Genomic DNA, 20,447 nt, shown 5'->3' on the forward strand with positions numbered 1-20,447 from the left:
TGGGTCCATTTGTAGTCCCTGGCCAGAGACCAAGTATCCTAGAAAAGGAAGAGATTGGCATTCAAACAGACATTTCTCTATTTTGGCATAGAGTTGATTATCACGAAGTCTCTGAAGAACCATACGGACATGCTGGCGGTGTTCTTCTAGATTGGCAGAAAAAATCAGGATATCGTCCAGATATACAACAACACAGGAGTATAGTAGATCACGAAAAATTTCATTAACAAAGTCTTGGAAGACGGCAGGGGCGTTGCATAGACCAAAGGGCATGACCAGATACTCAAAGTGTCCATCTCTGGTGTTAAATGCCGTTTTCCATTCATCCCCCTCTCTGATGCGGATGAGATTATAAGCACCTCTTAAGTCCAGTTTGGTAAAAATATGGGCACCTTGGAGACGATCAAAGAGTTCAGAGATGAGGGGTAGGGGGTAGCGGTTCTTAACCGTGATTTTATTAAGACCGCGGTAGTCAATGCAAGGACGTAGAGAGCCATCTTTTTTGGACACAAAGAAAAATCCGGCTCCGGCAGGAGAGGAGGATTTACGGATAAAGCCCTTTTTTAAATTTTCTTGGACGTATTCAGACATGGCAAGAGTCTCTGGGACGGACAGAGGATAGATTCTGCCCCGGGGTGGAGTAGTGCCCGGGAGGAGGTCAATGGGACAATCATAAGGCCTGTGAGGAGGTAGAGTCTCAGCTTGTTTTTTGCAAAAAACGTCCGCAAAGTCCATATAGGCCTTAGGGAGACCGGTTACATGAGGAAGCACAGGGACACGGCAAGGTTTACTGGGAACCGGTTTTAAGCAGTCCTTGGAACAAGAGGGCCCCCAACTCTTGATCTCCCCAGTGGACCAATCCAGGATTGGGGAATGGAGTTGAAGCCAGGGAAGTCCAAGAAGGATTTCAGAAGTGCAATTGGGGAGGACCAACAGTTCAATCCTCTCGTGATGAGATCCGATGCACATTAGAAGGGGCTCCGTGCGAAAACGTATAGTACAGTCCAATCTTTCATTGTTTACACAATTGATGTAGAGGGGTCTGGCGAGACTGGTCACCGGGATGTTGAACTTGTTGACGAGAGAGGCTAAGATGAAATTTCCTGCAGATCCAGAGTCCAAGAAGGCCACAGCAGAGAAGGAGAAGGCAGAGGCAGACATCCGCACAGGCACAGTAAGACGTGGAGAAGCAGAGTAGACATCAAGGACTGTCTCACCTTTGTGCGGAGTCAGCGGACGTCTTTCCAGGCGGGGAGGACGGATAGGACAATCCTTCAGGAAGTGTTCGGTACTAGCACAGTACAGGCAGAGATTCTCCATGCGGCGTCGTGTCCTCTCTTGGGGTGTCAGGCGAGACCGGTCGACCTGCATAGCCTCCACGGCGGGAGGCACAGGAACAGATTGCAGGGGACCAGAGGAGAGAGGAGCCGGGGAGAAGAAACGCCTCGTGCGAACAGAGTCCATATCCTGGCGGAGCTCCTGACGCCGTTCGGAAAAACGCATGTCAATGCGAGTGGCAAGATGGATGAGTTCATGTAGGTTAGCAGGGATTTCTCGTGCGGCCAGAACATCTTTAATGTTGCTGGATAGGCCTTTTTTAAAGGTCGCGCAGAGTGCCTCATTATTCCAGGATAATTCTGAAGCAAGGGTACGGAACTGTACGGCATACTCGCCAACGGAAGAATTACCCTGGACCAGGTTCAACAGGGCAGTCTCAGCAGAAGAGGCTCGGGCAGGTTCCTCAAAGACACTTCGAATTTCCGAGAAGAAGGAGTGTACAGAGGCAGTGACGGGGTCATTGCGGTCCCAGAGCGGTGTGGCCCAAGCCAGGGCTTTTCCAGACAGCAGGCTGACTACGAAAGCCACCTTAGACCTTTCAGTGGGGAACTGGTCCGACATCATCTCCAAGTGTAATGAACATTGGGAAAGAAAGCCACGGCAAAACTTAGAGTCCCCATCAAATTTATCCGGCAAGGATAGTCGTATTCCAGAAGCGGCCACTCGCTGCGGAGGAGGTACAGGAGCTGGCGGAGGAGATGATTGCTGGAGCTGTGGTAGTAACTGTTGTAGCATAACAGTCAGTTGAGACAGCTGTTGGCCTTGTTGCGCAATCTGTTGTGACTGCTGGGCGACCACCGTGGTGAGGTCAGCGACAACTGGCAGAGGAACTTCAGCGGGATCCATGGCCGGATCTACTGTCACGATGCCGGCTGGCAGGTAGTGGATCCTCTGTGCCAGAGAGGGATTGGCGTGGACCGTGCTAGAGGATCGGTTCTAAGTCACTACTGGTTTTCACCAGAGCCCGCCGCAAAGCGGGATGGTCTTGCTGCGGCGGTAGTGACCAGGTCGTATCCCCTAGCAACGGCTCAACCTCTCTGGCTGCTGAAGATAGGCGCGGTACAAGGGAGTAGACAGAAGCAAGGTCGGACGTAGCAGAAGGTCGGGGCAGGCAGCAAGGATCGTAGTCAGGGGCAACGGCAGAAGGTCTGGAATCACAGGCAAGGAACACACAAGGAACGCTTTCTCTGGCACTAGGGCAACAAGATCCGGCGAGGGAGTGAAGGGGAAGTGAGGTGATATAGGGAAGTGCACAGGTGTAAACACTAATTGGAACCACTGCACCAATCAGCGGTGCAGTGGCCCTTTAAATCGCAAAGACCCGGCGCGCGCGCGCCCTAGGGAGCGGGGCCGCGCGCGCCGGGACAGAACTGACGGGGAGCGAGTAAGGTACGGGAGCCGGGGTGCGCATCGCGAGCGGGCGCTACCCGCATCGCGAATCGCATCCCGGCCGGAGGTGGTAACGCAGCGCCCCGGGTCCGTGGAACCGACCGGGGCGCTGCAGTGAGGGAAGTGTAGCGAGCGCTCCGGGGAGGAGCGGGGACCCGGAGCGCTCGGCGTAACACATACCATATGCGTACATTTCAATGGTGTACTATTTTGTTTCTGTTAAAGTATCAAGGGCCTAGATACTGTGAAAGGCCAAAGTACACACCGGCTGGTGTTGTATTTAAATACTTTTTTAAGCGTACTGTAGCGCATTGTCCTCCCCGCATAAGTGCATACAACATACGTACATCTACGTTGTCTTCTATTTTGCTCCTGTTAAAGTCTTAAGCCAAAAGTACACACCTGCCCAAAAGTACACATCTGCTGGTGTTGTAGACAAATACTGTTGAAGGCGTACTGGAGTGCATTGAACTCCCCTTATAAGTGTATACCACATACGTACATCTAAGTATTGTATCATTTTGTTCCTGTTAAAGTCTTCAGGGCCTAGTTACTGTAAATGGACAGCCAAAAGTATACACCAGCACAAAAGTACTCACCTGCTGGTAATGTAGACAAATACTGTTGAAGGCATACTGGTGTGAATTGTCCTCCCCTCATAAGTTCATACCACATACATACATCTAAGTGTTGTACCATTTTGTTCCTGTTAAAGTCTTAAGGGCCTAGTTACTGTGAAAGGCCAGCCAAAAGTACCCACCTGCTGCTGTTCTAGACAAATACTGTTTTAAGTGTAGTGAAGCGTATTGTACTCCCCTCATATACACACTAATTATGTCAGGCAGAGAAGTGCCAGGACATGCAAAGAGGGGTGGCAGAGGCCTAAATTCATCAGGCGCAAGCAGAGGTCACAGCAGACTAGGGGCGAGTGGCAGCAGGAGTTGCAGCAAGAGGCCTGAGCTCCCGGTATCAGCTAGCGGTCGTGTCTCAACCAACAACCCATCTGCTGTTATTGACAGGTTAACTCGGTCATCCACTTCATCACAAGTGACATCTCACACCCCCAGTCAACAGTCGGTAGGTTCCTCAGACACAACCATCTGTTGGTATGGCCCGGGAGCAGTTCCTGTCCTCCAATTGCCTCTGTCCTATGCTGTTGCCACACCCATAGAAGTATCCTATGCTGTGGGTTAAGCTCTTTATTCAGGATGATCTACTAGAGGACAGTCAGCAGCCATCCAAGAAATGGAGGAGACATCCCCTGCTTCCTTCGCTAGGCAGGCAAGTAGTGATGAGGAGAGTGACGTGGTAGGTGGAGTTGGGAGCGTTAAGGCTCCTGAACCACACATTGATGAGGAACCTGAGGGGGACATCAGTGACGTGCAGACACAACTCGATGATGGTGAAGCCGATCGCACTTGAGAGCTGGGTGCAGAAGGGGCTTCATCATCAGGAAAAGAAGGTGGTAGGTTCCCGTGAGGCAGCAGTTGAGCCAGCAAGGTGGTAGCATGATTGGGAGTCAGCATGTTGGCAGCAGTGGGAAGTCAAACGTGCCCTGGGTAGACCACCTGCTTCGCAGCAGCCTACCTTCCCAGGAGGTAGTGGAACAGAGGTCCCTGGAGTCAGTGGCAGTAGTAGTTAGTCAGTGCAGACTGTTGGGAGAAAATCAGCTATTCTGCGGCGGGGCAGTTTTTCATCAAGTATCCGGAGGATGTCATCATGGCCACATGAAATTTTAAGACATATATTTAATCTTTTAAATTGTGAGGCCCTTTTGGTCTGGTCAGGTTGCCGTCACCTCCAGGCTGTGTCATTCTGTCACTATATGGTCTACTCTTGCTGCTGCCACCTCCAGGTTTGGTCATTCTGCCACATTTTGGTCTCCTCATGCTGGTGCCACCTCCAGGCTGTGTCATTTTACCGCCATGTGATCTCCTCATGCTGCTGCGACATTACCTAAACATTTTTATAGTAGCACTAGCTACCATAAATCTTCAATTAAAATTTGAAAATGTATCTTTTAATCTTAGGAATTGTGAAGCCCTATGGTCTCATTTTGCTGCTGGGACATTACCTAAAAAAAATTATGGTAACACTAGCTACCATAAATCTTCTATTAAAATTTGAAAATGTATCTTTTAATCTTTGGAATTGTGAGGCCCTATTGTCTCCTCATGCTGCTGTCACCTCCAGGCTGTGCCATTGTGCCACATTATGGTATCCTTATACTGTTGGCAGCTTAGGTTAAACTTTGAACATTTTCATGTATCTAAAATCTTCAATAAAATTTTTACTAAATATCTTTAATCTTTTCTATTGTGAGGCCCTATGGTCTCGCTGGGCTGCTGCCACCTCTAGGCTCTGTCATTGTGCTGCCATGTGACTCCTTTTGGATTGGGTTTTGTGGTCATGCAGTATAAGTTCAAAGTAAACGCTGGGACATTAAACTTGGGAATCTAATATAAATCTTAAATTTAAATTAAAAAAATTGATGTAATCTTTTCATCAACGTCATATATAACATGTGGAATTATTACAAGAATTCAATAAAGCACGTTGGAGTGATAACAATGAACCATAAATGATTAAATAAAACATTTGCACTTTCACAGTTAGGGGGGTGCTGAGAGGCAGGGGCTGGAACAGGTTACTTCTTACCTGGCGGAGGACCGCCAGCTCGATGCTCACCAGAATGGGTACTCAAATTTTTTTTTTATAAATTCAAATTAAATTAAATAAAAATGACATAAAAAAATCTCTTTATCCTCTTCAATTTTGACATCATATGGTCTCCCTGCTCCCACATCCAGATGCTCTGCGGCAGTGATTATAATAGCAATGCCTGTAATCTGCATGTCATACTGAATAACAGTATTATTTCACTAACACAGCACACTCCCTATGCGTGTTTGGACAAGGTAAAGTGTTCTACACCCCTATTGATGCTATATGGTCTCCACATGATTTCGCCAACTCCAGGCTGTTTCATTCAGCCACTATGTTGTCCCTTCATGCTGCCAACACCTCCAAGCTGTGTCATTCAGACACTATATGGTCTCCTCATACTGATGCCACCTCTGGGCTCTGTCACTGCGACAGTGATTCTAATAGTGACGCCTCTAATCTGCATGCACTGAATAACAGTATTAGTTCACTAACCCAGCGCACACCCTATGCGTGTTACAACAAGGAAAAATATTCTACACCCCTATTGAGGCTCTCTTTAGGCCAGAAATAGCCTTTTTTAATAGTGATTCAGAATATTTGCCAAATCGTCCGTAGCAAATTTTTCAAAAAATTTGCTCATCTCTAATTAGAATAAGATACAAAGTTGTACAATATAAATGATATACAATATAACTATATTTATGAGTTAGTATAAAATGTATGAGTTATTACTAAAATCTCGGGAAGATAACACTAAAATGTTATTTCTGTGAAATTACCTGGGTTAGCAAAGCGTGACTGATTTTTAAAACATGGGTGAGGATTGTCATAGTTCAGAACTTTCTTTTTACAGTGACATCATTTTTATAATTTAGCCTCTGTTCAAAGATATGAGATAAAGTCATCAATATGTGATTGAAAGTTATAATTCCCAATTACTTCATAAGCTGTTAAAGCATTACATAGACTTTCACAGGCTCAAAAGTAATTAAATAATTGACTGATAAATAGTTCTATAGTTCAATGTAGCATGTTACCTCATTATTTCATAACAAATTAAAGGGGTTTCCCATAATGAGAAGATAAGTTTTTGGCTGGGCTCACATTGTGTAAAATTTGGTGCACATTTTAGTTTACGCACCAATTTTCCAGAAAATATGGCTTTTATATTTCAATTGTGGCCACAAAAATGCTGACTTGTGAAATAAAATATGAGCAGAAAAATTTGTGTGAACCCAGTCTCTGATATGTGGGTATCTGACTGTTAGGACCCTGTTCAATAATGGAATTTGAATGACAGACAAGTATGCATACAGTCACCTGGCAGTCCATGGTAGCCAAAAAGGATAAACAAACCAAACCTGTAGAAACCGAGTTGGTTCAGAACTGTAAAGGCCATGGTCAAATAACTGGAAAGATCAGGTAGGCTAAAACTAGAGCTTTAAGAAGTTCGGTTCAGCAGAACCTGTTAAAATGCCATCAGTCACATGGCAGAAAGAAGAAAGAGGAAGGAAAAAATGACCTCAGGGAATCCCATATTGCCTTTTGAAATTCTTTCCCCCCAGTCATTTAGGAATCAGTATAGGGGTGATGTCAAAGCTATTATAAAATACCTCTATATGTTTATGCACACTTTTTTTCTCTTGTGCTGTACTTGCTCCTCCTGCTCCTACTTGCACAAAGGCGGAGGTAGCTGTCCTGCTGCTGGGTTATTGCCCTCCTATGGCCTCCTCCACGTATACTGATGTACTGGCCTGTCTCCTGGTAGCGCCTCCATGCTCTGGACACTACGCTGACAGACACAGCAAACCTTCTTGCCACAGCTTGCATTGATGTGCCATCCTGGATGAGCTGCACTACCTGAGCCACTTGTGTAGGTTGTAGACTCCATCTCATGCTACCACTGGAGTGAAAGCACCTACAGCATTCAACAGTGACCAAAACATCAGCCAGGAAGCATAGGAACTGAGAAGTGGTCAATGGTCACTACCTGCAGAACCACTCCTTTATTGGGGGTGTTGCTAATTGCCTATAATTTCCACATGTTGGCTGTTCCATTTGTACAACAGCATGTGAAATTGATTGTCCATCAGTGTTGCTTCCTGAGTGGACAGTGTGATTTCACAGAAGTGTGATTGACTTGGAGTTACATTGTGTTGTTTAAGTGTTCCCTTTATTTTTTGAGCAGTGTGTGTATATATATACACTGCTGTGTGTATATATACACTATATCCTTTTTTGTTATTTATTTATTTATATATAAATAAATAATAGTAATAATTGTAGTAAAGCAACAGAGAGCATTCTTCTGTTCTGTCAGTGCAAAATCTGTTTTGACTGGAAGTTAAGTGTGCCAAGATATATATATATATATTTTTTTTTTTTACATTCATTGAGGAAAAGCTGTGCATATGGGTTTTCCTAGGATTTCAATCTTGTTGTTACTCCCCAAAATGGGGTTCATTTTTTACAGCTTGTAAAAAGCCATTGCTTCTTAATTTTCCAAGCCTGAAACCTGTTGCTACTTCCAAAAATGTATCATTCTTGGACCACTTGGAAAAAGCCCTTGCTTTTTTGGATACCTCTTGCATATAAACTAGTTTGGGGGAATAAAAAAGTGTTACTCTCTTGTGTAGTATGTCAACTGGTGTGTAGCCCACCACCACACCACAGTGATATGCTGACCTATTTGTCTGTGCTGTGGATAGGCACAACTTTATTAAATGTATAACCAGTAGGTAGATGTTTGAGTTTCTGCACTCTGACACGATCCTGCTCCTGCCCAGGAGTGGACAAGTAGCATGAAGATAGAGGGTGAATAAACAGAGAGGTCTTAGAGGACATACTCAGCAAATGGCCAAACATGACCACAGGTGATGCACAGGACAACATAAAGGTATATATATATATATATATCAGGACAATGCATTTCGGCACTACTGTGTGCCTTCCTCAGGTTTACCAGCGTCTGACTAGGTAAGTGCTATAAGAGGGCTCCTGTTTCGCTGATCAAACCAGCGGAATACATACGCCATAGCTGTGCATTCTGCCACTACAGATGCCAGCATCTCGCAGACTGCCACTGTGGGTCACGTGAGTCAATACCCAGGAGCAGGGCTCTGCTCTGGGTCATTAGCACATCGCTACTCCCTGCACTGTAACTTGTTATTGAGGGGTGCCTAAACGGATGGGATGTGATTGCGGTGTGTTTCATTTGTTTATTCTATATGGTGCACTCTATTGTAATTGATGCACATTTTTGGCCTTGGCTCTTATTTTGCACTCTGTGTCATTAAGTTGTAGTTTATATTGGTGACACTGGTTGTTTATGCTCTGTAGCCCCTGACGAACCCAGTGACCTGGGGGAAACACGTTGGGCGGGCGGGCTGAATATTCTATAGTACAGGGATTGACAAAGGGGTAGACCGGGGCAGGGGTCGTCCTTTCTAGGATGAGTGCCCCGATAGTTCCCTGATCGAGCAGGGGTAGTGGCACGACATCTCCCTGATAGGGTATACTAGTGCCACAGCCCTACCCACCTTGGTCTCTCAGTGCTCATCCCCTATCACTCCCTAACCATTTATTACCTTGGCCTTTGTGACTGACTCAGACTGCTGTTCACAATCTATGGTCTCTGGGTCCGGTGTGACCACTTTTTCTGTTGTATTGTTGTCAGTGGGGTCCTGTCTTTTAAATAGCACATTAAATGTTAAGTTTTAAGTTGTTATACCCCTTCTGTGAAGTTTACCAGAATTACTGATGCAGCGATCCTGTTGGGAACTCCTCTCGCTGAGATCTGTCCAAGACATATAAACACTGGCAGAAATCTGCCTCCAATATTGGATACTTTTTGGACTTTAATTTTAAAAAGCATAGTAAATCTGCCAGTGCAGTGTATTCAACCTGTTAGTTACCCCCGGGTACCATCGATTTACCCTTAGCCATATGTGCTGACATAACTTTGAAATTAAATTTGTCTTAAAGGGGAACTCCGGTAGAAACAAGTAGAAAACAAATGTTTTCAAATCAACTGGTGCCTGAAAGTTAAACAGATTTGTAAATTACTTTTATTCAAAAATCTTAATCCTTCCAGTACTTATTAGCTGCTTTATAAAACAGAGAAATTTGTGAATTTATTTTCTGTCTGACAAAAGTGCTCTCTGCTGACACCTCTGTCCGTGTCAGGAACTGTCCAGATTAAAATCATATTCCCATAGAAAACCAATCTTTCTCTGGACAGTTCCTGACAAGAACAGAAGTGTCAGCAGAGAGCACTGTTGTCAGGCTGGAAAGAACTTCACAAATTTAGTATATCTTTAGTATATCTGTAGTATACAGCAGCAGATAAGTACTAGTAGGGTTACGACTTTTTAAATAGAAGTGAATTACAAATCTGTTTAACTTTCTTGCACCAGTTGAATTGAAAACATTTTTTCCCACTGGAGTTCCCCTTTAAAGTCAGCTTAACAGTACATAGATATACTCTTAGTTGGCCTAACAATGTCATACACTCTTAGACAGTGATATACACATGTTATTGGGCTATTGGTAAAGTGCATGTTCCGACAGTCAGAACTAGTTCAGTACAAATTAAAACTTTTTGAGTTCAGCTAACCGGCAGAACACATCTTTTGAAAAGTTCTCTCATCTCTAGTAGCAAGACACTGTACCCAACAGTACTAATGCCTGAAAATGCATGGAAGACTATAGTGGATGACTCTGCGGCCTGGACTGGCAGCGACGGTGCAGTTTATGCTTGTGAATATTGGATTGGGGATCAGTACTTCGGTACGACAGTGACAGATTGGCTGTGCGAATGACTTGTGAACTGGTCAGATATGAAGGCTTGCGCCTTTAGATGGAATGTGTGATTTCTGGGCCATTTACTTGTTTGGATATTGGGAATATGAGCTACACTTCATTTGTGTGGTCCAAATAGTATCTTTATGCTTTTTTAGGGAGCACTCACACATCTGGAACCTCCGAGTATTTAGAGGAATACTGTCTACTTGGCCTATATGAAGGTTTTTACCTATTTGTGACTCCTCCTTTGATATTGTAAAATGGTCTATCATTATCCGGAGGATTGGCAGACATCAAGATACTGCAAGCAATTTGTCCAGCCACATGTCCAGCTATATGTGATCTGTTGTTCGCTAAGTGTTATGTGCATATGCATCTTGTGCCCATACCTATTTGTCACTTCTGTACTGTTTATTTATATGCTGTCTTTGTACTGTGTGTGGAATATGCAATATCGTACTGCTATTCCATAGAAAAATTTCCCAAACCATATTTATTCACTTTATTTGTGATCCCCTGATGAACCGCTGTATTTAAGATACAAGGGGAAACGTGTTGGGATATACAGGTGTTCACCATAGAGGAACCAATTATCTTATCTATATTTGTATGTACTTTACATTTGTTACAATAGGGTTTTAAGGATATGAATAAAATTATGTTTTAGCTCGGTTTGGATAGTGTTTTTTTTTTTTATAGTGGATGATAGTACAATATTGTTCTTGATAAAGAATAGCTCCTTCGCAACATCTAGTCTAGTCAAGAATACTTGTAATTAGGTGTATGTGTATTCAGGTAGTCAAATTAATCCCTATGATTATGTTTATTTGTCAAATTACTTTTGAGCTTGAGAAATTGGATAAACTAGTTTGGAATAATACATTTCTTTGTAGGATATTAAATACTCGAGTTGCCCGGTCCTCTGTTTTCCTTGTCATATTGAACTATAAAAAATGACTGCAATTCCTAAACTGTTAATGTATTTTTTTGTTAAATCCCATGACAAAAAGCTAAAGTCTACACTTTCACCAAATATTGATCTTTTTTTTTTTTTTTCCAAATCCCATATGGTGGTATACAGAGGCTAAATAATGAAAGTGGAGTTACTGCCTAAATACTTCTGGGCCCAACAGTGTCACCGGCCAGTTTTGTAGAGCTTTGCTGTGTTATTTTATTTTTATTTTAGTTCCCCCCCCCCCCCCCCAGTAACACAGTACTTCTGACGACTTACACAAGACTTGCATAGCTAAATATTCCCTCAGCACTTAAAATGTGAAGGTTGTTGCTTCTTTCGGAATTAAATTTGGTTTGATGGTGGTCAAGTTTTGTGATATTTAAGGAATCAGGAACACGTTGTTGGTTGCCATTTTAATTTTAACTGATAGAAACTGTTAACCTCACAACAGTAAATAGGCTAAGTTTAGAAAAGGGGCTAGTCCATTGTATAAACTATTTAAAGGGGTGCACAACTGGAAAACATTTTTTTTTTAATTAACTGGTGCCAGAAAGTTAAACAGATTTGTAAATTACTTCTATTAAAAAATCGTAATCCATCCAATACTTACAAGTTGCTGTATGATCCAGAGAAAGTTCTTTTCTTTTTGAATTTCCTTTCTGTCTGACCATAGTGCTCTCTGCTGACACCTCTGTCCAATTTAGGAACTGTCTAGAATGGGAGCAAATCCCCATAGAAAACCTTTCCTTCTCTGGACAGAGGTGTCAGCAGACAGCACTGTGGTTAGACAGAAAGGAAATTCAAAAAGAAAAAAACTTCCTCTGGATCATACATCAGCTGATAAATACTGGAAAGATTAAGATTTTTTTAAATAGAAGTAATTTACAAATCTGCTTAACTTTCTGGCACCAGTTGATAAAAAAAAAAAAAAAAAAAAAAAAAGGTTTTCCAGCGGAGTACCCCTTTAACCTCTTCGGGACACAGGGCATATGCATAGGCTCTGCATCCCCGATCCTTAATACCTTGGGGATGGAGGGTTTTCCCGTTTTTGCACTTTCGTCTTTTACCTTTTAAAAATCATAACCCTTTTAATTTTGCACCTAAAAATCCATATGATGGATTATTTTTGTGCCACCAATTCTACTTTGTAATGACATCAGTCATTTTACCCCAAATTCTACGGCGAAAGGGAAAAAATTTCGACAAAATTTAAGAAAAAATGCCATTTTGTAAATTTTGGGGGCTTCCGTTTCTACACAGTACATTTTTCGGTAAAAATGACACCTTCTTTTTATTCTGTAGTTCCATATGATCAAACTGATACCCTAATTATATAGGTTTGATTTTGTCGTACTTCTGGAAAAATCATAACTTCATATAGGAAAATTTATGTGTTTAAAATTGTCATCTTCTGACCCCTATAACTTTTAAATGTTTCCACGTACGGGGTGGTATCAGGGCTAATTTTTTGTGCCGTGATCTGAAGTTTTTAACTGTACCATTTATGTATTGATCGGACATTTTGATCACTTTTATTAATTTTTTCATGATATAAAAATTTACCAAAAATATGCTATTTTGGACTTTGGAATTTTTTTGTGCGTATGCCATAAACCGTGCGGTTTAATTAACAATATATTTTTATAATTCAGACATTTCCGCATGTGACGATACGGGGAAAAGGGGGTATGACGGATCCTAGAGTCACCCTACCTACTTGGATGGACTTTAGGACATCCCTATTTGTACCCCTCAGTTGATGTTGTCCAGTGACTTAAAGCTCAGAGTTAAAATACTTTTATTTACTGTTTTCATACACTTTCTGCACACTGTCCACTTTCTGTGCACAATACACCTTTTTGCACATGGTCTACCTTTTGCACACTGTCGACCTTTTGCACACTGTCCACCTCCTTTACACAATACACATTTGCACACGGTTCACATTTAGCACACGGTCCACTTTTTGCTCACAGTTCACCTTTTGTACAATACACTAATTCTACACATGCTTCTCCTTTTTGCACACAGTCCAACTTCTGCACACCTCCACCTTTTGCACTCAAGGCACTGCATAGGGAGAGCTAATCAACTTTATTGGATTATCTCCCAGACTCACTGCCACCTGTATTGTATTTACTGACCCTTCCCCCTGTGATGTCCTTCCTATAAAAGAAGACACTTGTTCCACAATAAAGAGTTCTGATTTTATACCTGAAAAAAAAAGGTAGACCATGTGCAAAAAGGTGTATTGTGCACAGAAAGTGGACCGTGTGCAGAAAGTGTATGAAAACAGTAAATAAAAGTATTTTAACTCTGAGCTTTAAGTCACTGGACAACATCAACTGAGGGGTACAAATAGTGATGTCCTAAAGTCCATCCAAGTAGATAGGGTGACTCTAGGATCCGTCACAGGGGGGTTATTCAAACTTTTATTAGGGAAGAGGTTAAATTATCTTTATTCACTTTTTTTCACTTTTTTTTTTTTTGCAATGTTATAGCTCCCATAGGGTGATCAATGATTCTGCCGCTTGACTGCTCATGCCTGGATCTCAGGAACTGAGCAGTCATTCGGCGATCGGACAGCAAGGAGAAAGGTAGGGACCCTCCTGCTGTCTTGTAAGCTGTTCGGGATGCCACAATTTCATCGCGGCAATCCTGAATAGCTCCCTGAGCTGATCGGCAATGTCTTACTTTCACTTTATGCCTAAAGGGTTAAGAGCGTGCGGCACCGCGATCGGTGCCGCGCACTATTAGCCACGGGTCCCAGCCGTTGTTAGAGGCCGGGCCTGACCGGCTATGATGCTGGGCCACAGCGTGGCCCCACGTTATTGAAAGGGAGTGGGTGAAGGGCGTATGGGTACTCCCTCTGTCCCCAACAGGTTAAGGACCTAGGGCATACCTGTACTCCCGTGGGAATTCTGGTCTCCGCTGCTCGATGGGCAGGGATCGGACTGGGATGCCTGCTGAAATCATTCAGCAGGCATCCCTTGACAACACCTGGGGGGGGTCCTGAGACCAATTCAGATTGTCGATTTGTGGCAATTCCTGGTCGAGTCCCCGGTGAGCCATAAGAAAAAGGTTTATATGTGCCGTCCGAGACAGTATCTATCACCCTTTAGCAGCAGGAGTGAGGTGGCACTGGTGCCACCTCACGATAGTCCTGATTTGTCGGCCACTACTGGCCTCCAGCTGTTGCATAACTACAACCCCCAGAATGTACTGACAGCCAAAGGGCATGCTGGGAGTTGCAGTAGTGTGCCTCCAGCTCTTTCATAACTAAAATTCCCAGCATGCCCTTTGGCTGTAAGTGCAAGCTGAGAGTTGCAGTTTTGCAACAGCTGAAGGCACACTGGTTGCAAAACACAGAGTTTGTTACCTAACTCAGTGTTTCGCAAACAGTGTGCCTCCAGCTGTTGTAAACTACAACTCCCAGCATGCATTGATAGACTGTACATGCTGGGAGTTGTACTTTTGCAACAGCTGGAGGCACACTGGTTGCAAAACTCTCAGTGTTATGCAACCAGTGTGCCTCCAGCTGTTGCATAACTACAACCCCCAGCATTCACAGACAGCCAAAGGGTTTTGCAACAGCTGGAGGCTTGCCCCTCCCCCATGTGAATGTACAGGGTACATTCACACGGGCGGGGGTTTACAGTGAATTTCTCGCTGCAAGTTTGAGATGCAGCTAATTTTCCGCGGCAGCTCAAACTCCCAATGGGAAACTTGCTATAAACCCCCGCCGTGTGAATGTACCCTAAAAACACTACACCTACACAAAATAAAAAGCAAAACTCTACATATACATACACGTACACTGAAAAATGAAAAAATGTCTGGTAACGACACAGTTTCCAAAATGGAGCCTACAGCTGTTGCAAAACAACAACTCCTAGTATTGCCGGACAGCCATTGACTGTCCAGGCATGCTGGGAGTTTTGCGACTGCTGGAGGCACCCTGTTTGGGGAAAACTGACGTACCATATTTTCTGTGGAAGAGGCAAGTGTAATGCTTGCATCCGGGTACACCCCTATGAAAATCCCTAATTTAGGCCTCAAATGTGCAAGGTGCTCTCTCACTTCAGAGCCCTGTTGTATTTCAAGGCAACAGTTTATGCCCACATATTGGGTATTTCTGTACTCGGGAGAAATTGCGCTACAAATTTTGTGGGGCTTTTCCTCCTTTTACACCTTATGAAAAGTTAAAGTTAGGGTCTACACCAGCATGTTAGTGTAAAAAAAAATCATTTTTTACTCTAACAAGCTGGTGTTGCCCCATACTTTTCATTTTAATAAGAGGTAAAAGGAAATAAAGACCCCCAAAATTTGTAACACAATTTCTCCCAAGTGCGGAAATACCCCATATGTGGGCATAAAATGGTCGGCGGGTGCACAACAAGACTCAGGAGTGAGAGCGCATTATGTACATTTGAGGCTTAAACTGGTGATTTCCACAGGGGTGGCTGCTGGTTACAGCGATTCTGACATGTACGCAAAAAAATAAAAACCCACATATGAGCCCATTTTGTAAACTACACCCCTCACTGAACGTAACAAGGGGCATAGTGAGCATTTGCACCCCACAGGTGACTGACAGATTTTTGGAACAGTGGTCCGTGACAATGAAGAATGTAATTTTTCATTTGCACAGCCCACTGTTACAAAGATCTGTCAAACACCACTGGGGCGTAAATGTTCACTGGACCCCTTGTTACATTCCTTGAGGGGTGTAGTTTCCCAAATAGTATGCCATGTGGGGTGTTTTACACTGTTCTGGCACCATGGGGGCTTCCTAAATGTGACATGCCCTCCAAAACCATTTCAGCAAAATTTGCTTTCCAAAAGCCCAATGTTGCTCCCAATGTCTCACTATAAACCCCCTGCCGTGTGTATGTACCCTAAAAACACCACACTACACCTACACAAAAGAAAAAGTAAAACCCTACACTTACACTGACCCTCCCCCCCAATAAAAATGAAAAAAAAAGTCAGTACGGCACCATTTCCAAAATGGAGCCTCCAGCTGTTGCAAAACAACAACTCCCAGTATTGCCGGAGAGCCATTGACTGTCCAGGCATGCTGGGAGTTTTGCAACAGTTGCAGGCACCCTGTTTGGATAACACTGGGGTAGGGTAACTTTGGTATCGGAGGCAAGTGTAATTCTGGCATCCAGGTCTGTCCCTATGCGAATCCCAAATTTAGGCCTCAAATGCGCATGGTGCTCTCTCACTTCGGAGCCCTGTCGTATTTCAAGGGAGCAGTTTAGTGCCACTTATGGGGTATTTCCATACTCGGGAGTAATTGGCTAACAAATTTTGGTGGTATTTTTCTCCTTATACCCCTTATGAATAGGTAAAGTTGTGGTCTACACCTGCATGCTATTGTAAACATTTTTTTTTTACAGTAATATGATGGTGTAGCCCTATACTTTTCTTCATTTTCACAAGTGGTAAAAGGAAAAAAAAAACTCTCAAAATTTGTAATTTCTCCTGAGTACAAAAAATACCTATTATATGGGAGTAAAATGCTCTGCGCGCGCACAACAGGGCTCAGGAGTGAATGTAGATTTGAGGCCTAAATTGGTGATTTACACAGGGGTGGCTGATTTTACAGCTGTTCTGACAAAAAATGGAAGAAATAAATACCCACATTTACCCCATTTTGGAAACTATACCCCTCACAGAACGTAACAAGGGGTATAGTGAGCCTTAACACCCCACAGGTGTTTGACAAATTTCAATTAAAGTTGGATGGGAAAATGAAAAAAAAAATGGCACCAAAATTCTGGTGTTACCCAAAAAATTTTATTTTCACAAGGTTAAAAGGAAAAAATCCTTCCCAAAATGTGTAACCTCATTTCTTCTGAGTAAAAACATACCCCATATGTGGATGTAAAGTGCTCTTCAGGGCGCAGAAGAGAAGGAGCGCCATTGGGCCTTTGGAGAGAAAATTTGTATGGAATTAAAGGCCCCGTGTGTTTGCAAAGCCCTCATGGTGCCAGAACAATGGCCCCCCTACATGTGACCCCATTTTGGAAACTACAACCTCACATAATGTAATAAGGGGTGCAGTGAGCATCTACGCCCCATATTTGTCTGACAGATTTTTGGTACAGTGGTCCGTGAAACGGAAAAATTTAATTTTTCATTTGCACAGCCTACTGTTCCAAAATCTGTCAAACGCCAGTGGGGTGTAAATGCTCACTGCACCCCTAATTAAATTCTGTGAGGGGTGTAGTTTTCAAAATGCAGAGTTATTAATGCATAAAGTGATAGTGGTCAGAATTGCAAAAAAGCGCTGAGTCCTTAAGGTGAAAATGGGTTGAGTCCATAAGGGGTTAAATATAATCCAGGGATAGGCAAGTGTGGTCATTGATGCTCCAAAAGCTAACTGACTCTTGTAGAGTTGTAACATTGACCATGCTGCCTCTTTTTTGCTGTATGTCAGACAGCTGGACCCATGTAATATTATTAGTGTAACACTTGAGCTCCGGCAGGACACGCCGCCCATGAGAACCCTCTGCTTATGTCCCAGCCCATCGCTCACTTGCCTCATTTTCCACCTCTTCGTATCCTCGCAGCCCCAGGGCGAGTGTGCCCCTGCCTCCTCTCACTTAAAGGGCCAGTGCTCATTTAATCAAGTGTCTACACCTGTCCCCTGTCCTTAAATAACAGCTCCTCCCTTGGTTCCCTGCCGGATGTTTGGTTGCCTAGTGCCATAGTGAAAGTCCTGTGATCCTGTTACCATGTACCTGTTCCTTGCTACCTTACCTACTCTGCACCTGTGTTACCTGCCCTGACCTTCTGCCATCTTGCCACGTCCTGCCAGTCTCCTTCTGTGCCACACCACCTCCCAGCTACCTGTGTGGACGAGTCGTGCCAGGGGTAGCGACCTGGGAGCCACCTGCCGCAGCAAGACCATCCCAATTTGTGGCGGGATCTGGTGAAAACCAGTAGTACCTTAGACTCCGCTTGCTGGCATGGCTCATGCCATCATCTACACAGGCCCAGAGGATCCAGCACCTGCCGTGACCCGTTACAATAAGATCCCAATGGATAATTTCCGAGCACTTGACCCCTTACAATATTAGTTAGTCTGCAAAAAAAATTAAATTAAATAAAGCTATAGCCACTTTCACGCCTAAAATAAAGCAGGCCTTTTTTTGCTCATAGGGTTTGCTCTTGTTCGCCCATTTTCATATTATTAGATAATACTTTATAGTCAGCCTACTGAGTTGAACTTGAGATTCTTTTCTATGTTTCAAGTGCATCTACTTTCAGTGGAAAGGATTTTACTATTAAACTTCAATATTAGGGGACACAGCATATACCCTTCTCCAAAGTGTTAATGAAGTTAAATCCATCAATGTGGCACATTTACAAGTACAGTGTTTTTGTTGTGGTATGTGCCAGCATCCAGCAGCTTGACACAATAATACATTTACCATGTATCCACCTTACTGTCGTCAGCTTTCGCAGAAAAGAAAGTTAATTAGCGACTCGCCATCTGTACCTAAGATAATAAGATAATATTCTTACAAACATCAGAAGGCTTGACATCCCCGTTACCGAAAATATAAAACTCCTGTGCTTCAGTAGCTATGAGGATGCACTCAGTAAACTGAATACTTCATGGGGAATCTGCAAGAAAGATGCCATAGTATTAATGAGAAATTATCTGATCTCCCTTTTATTTTTGACGCTAATCAGATCTATGAGCCCTTTGAATCTTATTTTCTATCTAAGAATTATGTTTTCAATAGATAGGTTATATCTCAAAAGCCAAAAGTTACTGTGGAGTTTCAACTTTTGAATAATGAGATCTGATAGATATTTTTCTCACCTGGCAAATGAATGTGTATATACAGTTCTAACAATTCATGGCTGTATTCTAAAATGTAGAACTTTGTTTCCAAAGGAGACAGTATTTTATTTTGTTTCTGTTATATCCAATGCATTATGGGCAGGTCTCCCTTTCAATGTCTCAACAAATTGTCATCCGTAGGTTCCACGTTCAGTTCTTTAATTTATTATTTACTTGTGATTATAGTATATCACCCATCACAGCTGTAAATTCTTTTATGGACTTACAGCAACAGCATAGGGATTCTTTATGAAATACATATGAATTTTGTTCTGTGCAACCTTGAAGGTAGTGTCATATAGGTTATGAAAAACCTAGCATAATAATGTTTTACCTTATTTATTTTTTTCTAGCATTAGTTCTAGCACATTTATCTGTTGAAAACTGGGAAGTTATGTAAATAATATGTTCCATTCTCCTCATTCTTTATAGGTTAATTTATAAGGAAAATTTTATTTACAGAATTGTTCAAAAGATTTATGAAGATTTTTTTTTATCAATTAACCCCTTAGTGACAAACTATACATATTCTCATGTCAGATGGGTGGTCAATGCATATGAAGTGGGCTCACGAGCGACATCCACTCCATATGGGGCAGTTGTCAGCTGTATATTTCATACAATTTCAGCAGTTTAACCCCATAGATGGTGTGATAATGGCATTCAGAGGGTGATTTGACAAGATCAACACCTTACAAGTCTGTGATGGCCATCCCTGTAATACAATAGCAGGGTGGTCTTAGGTTGCTATGGAATCTAGAGGCCTTCTGAAGGACTTTGGGTCAAGCCTGCTCACCATTAAATTTACCAAAGTTTGATCTATGACATGACACTGTTGCAGCAGAATTAAATTGTTTCACATTCAGTTCAGTTTGAGGGAAGTGTCACACTGGGCCCATCCGCAGCGTATTTCCCACTGCAGATGTGCCAAAGACACTACGGCTTCCTGTGTCCCTGTTGGTCAAGAGTTAAATACCCAGGGGCAAAGGTCATAAGCAGACAGTAGTTATAAATTAATCTCCAAGCCACAGTAAGGGGGGCACATAGGAGAGCATAAGCCACCATGAAGTATCATGTAATAATAATAATAATAATACTAATCTTCTAGAAAATAAGTGGGCACATGGGAGGTCAGGAGCCCCCATGATGTATAATGTAATAATATAATCTTCTAGGAGAAGGGAGGTCTTCATGGGAACACCATAAGGCAAAAAGGTATCATGGGACAATAAGTCTTCTCCTGGAGGTTACCCGAGGCGAGGCCATGAGGAGACAGAGTGGTCTTGGCAGATAAAGCCATATGACTGCACGGTAACTATACAATGGTTATGATTACATCGACTTCCCCTCTTTCCCATTACTTAGAGTTAGAGTTCTCACATGTCACATATACATGGTAACTTACTAATTCTTATTTGACTAAAATTATTT

This window comes from Hyla sarda, chromosome 2, assembly GCF_029499605.1.
Source record: "Hyla sarda isolate aHylSar1 chromosome 2, aHylSar1.hap1, whole genome shotgun sequence".
NCBI lineage: Eukaryota > Metazoa > Chordata > Amphibia > Anura > Hylidae > Hyla > Hyla sarda.